Genomic DNA, 4735 nt, shown 5'->3' with positions numbered 1-4735 from the left:
AAAGATGCCTAATACAATAGTAAAAGGTCCTATAAACTATAAACTAGCTACTAGGGTTTACATGAGTAAGTAATTGATGTACAAATCCACTTCCGGGGCCCACTTGGTGTGTGCTTGGCTTGAGTGTTAAAGCTTTCACATGTAGAGACTTTTCTTGGAGTTAAACGCCAGCTTTGGTGCCAGTTTGTGCCAGTTTGGGCGTTCAACTCTGGTTTTGGATCCATTTCTGGCGCTGGACGCCAGATTTGGGCAGAAGGCTGGCGTTGAACGCCAGTTTACGTCGTCAATTCTTGGCCAAAGTATGGACTATTATATATTTCTGGAAAGCCCTGGATGTCTACTTTCCAACGCAATTAGAAGCGCGCCATTTCGAGTTCTGTAGCTCCAGAAAATCCACTTTGAGTGCAGGGAGGTCAGAATCCAACAGCATCAGCGGTCCTTTTTCAACCTCTGAATCTGATTTCTGCTCAAGTCCCTCAATTTCAGCCAGAAAATACCTGAAATCACAGAAAAAACACACAAACTCATAGTAAAGTCTAGAAATGTGAATTTAACACAAAATCTATTAAAAACATCCCTAAAAGTAACTAGATCCTACTAAAAACATACTAAAAACAATGTCAAAAAGCGTATAAATTATCCGCTTATCAGATATCTTCATGGAACGGTTGATTTGGGATTGTTTTATCCCTATGGATCCAAGTCACAATTAGTTGGCTATGCAGATGCTGGATACTTGTCTGATCCACATAAAGGGAGATCTCAAATAGGATATCTGTTCACATATGGTGGTAAAACTATATCATGGAGGTCCACAAAACAGACGATAGCAGCAATCTCCTCTAATCATGCTGAAATACTCGCGATACATGAAGCTAGTCGCGAGTGTTTTTGGCTCAGGAGTTTGATCCAATATATTCTGTCATCATATGGACTGATTAATCATAAGATAGCTCCAACTGTCTTGTTTGAAGATAATACAGCATGCATTGCTTAACTTAAAGGCGGATACATCAAAGGTGATAGAACAAAGCATATTTCTCCCAAATTCTTCTTCACACATGACCTTCAAAATCAAGGGACAATTGATGTTCAATAGATCCGATCAAGTGACAATCTGGCAGATTTATTCACAAAGTCACTCCCAAAATCCTCCTTTGAAAGATTGGTACATGAGATTGGGATGCGCTGGTTTTGAGACATTAAATGATGTCGACAAGAGGGGGAGACTGTACTCTTTTTCCCTTAGTCAGGTTTTTTTCCCTTGGGTTTTTCTTGACAAGGTTTTTAACGAGGCAGTCCCCATCACAAAGAATTTTGTACTCTTTTTCCTTCACTAAAGTTTTTTTTCCATTTGGGTTTTTCTTTTGTAAGACTTTAACGAGGCATAATCCTAAATGGTCATCAAAGGAGGAGTGTTACGATAAGAATGAAATGGATGACCATGGGCGGCTCACCTTTTCCATACTGAAGTTCTATGTTACCAAAGTTCTTGCATTTAATAATAGTGGAAAAAGGTAGCCTCCTTGCATGTATAAATAGAGGTTAAACCTCAGTATGTAACACACAGTTACACAACAATAAGAATATTAAATATTCTTCACTCTATCTTTCTTATACTATTCTCTCTCTTATATTCTTTACTACAATCTTATTAAATATATCTATTAATATAGTAATTCTAGTGAACATTACTATTAGAGCTATCTAATTATATTTCCATACTTTATATTTGTTACCTCTTCCTTATTTATTTATTTAGTTATTTTACATCAATTTTAAACCTTTTATGGCCGGTTTTGTGAAAATCATAATCTTGTATAATTAGTTTTTGTACTTTACACTAATAAATGATAATGATAAATAATTAGAGTAACTCACGAATATTCATAACGCTGATAAATCTACTCATGAAAAAATAAAATTGACATTTTACCTATGAAATATGGTTCCGGTAAACAAAACTACACAAACACTAAAAAAAACTACCCATAATTTTTAAATTATCCCACTTAACCTATTTTAAATTTTAATCATAAATTTTTAATTTTCAACTCTCACTAGCCCATTCCACCAACAGACACCACCTCCTCGTCCATTTTCTCTGCCCATTCAGTATCTTCATAGCTATTGACTTGTGCTACGGAAGGTCCTCGCATAGCCACACGCCAGCCTTACCCTACACCACTCCTTTGGTAGTCATTTAGTTCCTTCACTTCTTCTTACACCTCCTCCATGCTGGATATCTTTCTCATATATTCCGTCCTTCCTGCACTTCTCTTGAATTTGAACGTCTTGATGTTTGGAAACAATAATTTATTTTCTTCTTCTTCTTGTTCGACGACGATGGAAGTGCCGAAAAAAGTGGAGAGGCAAGAAAATTAACGAAGGCAACAGAAAAGTAACGACACCAAAAGAGAGAAATGGTAGGAGGAGTGGCAGATATGGGAGAAGAAGAGTAAGAATGAGAGAGAACAAAAGAGATGGTGAGTAAAAGTGTGCACGGAGAGAGTGGAAGAGGACTTAAGATTATTGTTAGGATTATAGAAACAATAATCAAGAATTAGGGATTAAAAATTTTATGAGATGAGGTAGTTATCAGTGATGGTGAGGTGGATAGTCATAATTTTATATTGTTTTTTAATACTTGGGTAGCTTTTTTTATTGAATTAATCTCTACATACAAGTCATTTAACCAAACAAGTCTAACAAGTTATTTACACTCACGCATTTTTACTGCCTGTTCTTCTTCTTTTCTTTCTTCTTCTTCTTCGTCACTCCTTCGTCTTCTTCTTCTTCTCCTTCTTTTTTGTTATTTTTCTCTTTTGTTATCGTCGTCTCCAATACCACCACCTCCTCTACCTCTTCCTCCTTTTTTTTCATTGGACTTTTTTCTCCTCATTCTTTTTTCTCCTTCTTCTCCATCATCTTCATCATCATGATCATTATCGTTACAGTTATCGTCATCTTCTTCTTATACTTAAGGTCGTTATCGTTATCGTCATTATTAATATCGATCGTTATTGTAGAATTTTTGTCATATTGATGACGTTGCCGGATCCAAAATTTTTGCCATAAAAATTTTTCAAGTTTTTTTTTTTTTTACTCTCTTAACAAGAATAAAAACAAAAAATAAGAAACACATAATGCTACAAAATTACTTAGAAAAGGATGAACCTACATTCATTCAATTAAAAAAAAAGAAAGAAAGAAGGAAAAAAAGAAGAAAAAATGCAATATTAAAAAAAATATTTTTGTGTATTTGTAGTGAATTTCGATGTAAAACTAAGACATATATGTGTATTGTTAAAAATTTTCGGTGTATTTGTATTAATAAGTTCTGCATAATTCAAAACACTTCCTATTACTCCTCTTCATCTTCTGCCGTTTCTTCTTCTTTTTCATCATCATCTTTTTTTTATTCATCTTTTCCTTTTTATTTTACCTTCTCAAGTTTCTTCTTATTTTACTCTCTTAACAAGAATAAAAACAAAAAAAAATCAAACAAAGAAGAAAAAAAAATACATAATGATGTAAAATTACTTGGAAGAGGATGAATCTACCTTCATTCAACTAAAAGAAGGAAAGAAATAAGAAAAAAAAAAGAAAAAAAATTCAGCATTAAAGAAAATATTTTTGTGTATTTGTAGCAAATTTTGGTGTAAAACTAAGATATTTCTGTGTATTGTTAAGAATTTTCAGTATATTTGTACTGATAAGTTCTACATAATTCAAAATTCTTCCTCTTCCTCCTCCTCATTTTCTGCTTCTTCGTCTTTTTTTTTATCATCATCATCATAATCTTTTTTTTTCTCTTATTCATCTTTTCCTTCTTATTTTACCTTCTCAGTTCTCAAGTTGCTTCTTGTTTTACTCTCTTAACAAGAATAAAAACAAAAAAATCAAACAAAGAAGAAGACGAAACACATAATGCTACAAAGTTACTTGAAAGAGAATGAACTTATACTCATTCAACTAAAAGAAAGAAATAAATAAAGAAAAAAATGCAACATTAAAAAAATATTTTTGTGCATTTATAGCAAATTTCGATGTAAAATTAAGATATTTATGTGTATTGTTAAGAATTTTCGGTATATTTGTATTAATAAGAAAAAGAACAGTAACAACAACAACAACAATAAAAAAACGACGAAGAGAATGAAACACACTAAAAAGAAGAAGAAAAATGAACACGAAGAAAAATGAGGAGAAACGCAAAGAAGAAGGAGAAGGAGAAGGATGAGTAACGCGGGATACAAATGTTGGAGGAAGAACGACGTGATTTCATGTGCACGTTATGTAAGTGAGTTTTATTGGATTAAGATTAACTTGTATAGACTTATTTGCCAAAAAGACTTATATGTATAGCAGAATTGTTCTTTATTAAAATTTATCTTTCATAAATACAACATCAATTTATTTTTTCATGAATAGATTTGTTAGCATTTTAGACATCCATAATTATAATAAACGATAACAAGTTTTTTATTATCTTTTATTTTTTCATGGATACTCAAATAATTACATGTTTAGATTATCTTTTATTAACAAAACAAAACATGTGTTGATTGTTGCGAAAATATCGATATTAAAATAGTCTATGATAAAAGATGACAAAATTAATGTCTTAATCGAAAGAAATATATTTCTTTTAACAAGTTTTTGTAAGGATTTTTTTTAGCAAACAAATTATAATTCAAATGACATAATTTTTCTATATTCACTTAAAAAATTA

The sequence above is a fragment of the Arachis ipaensis genome, chromosome B06 (assembly GCF_000816755.2).
Source record: "Arachis ipaensis cultivar K30076 chromosome B06, Araip1.1, whole genome shotgun sequence".
Classification (NCBI taxonomy): domain Eukaryota; kingdom Viridiplantae; phylum Streptophyta; class Magnoliopsida; order Fabales; family Fabaceae; genus Arachis; species Arachis ipaensis.
The sequence above is the reverse complement of the archived record's forward strand: the minus strand, read 5'-3'. Positions refer to the sequence as shown.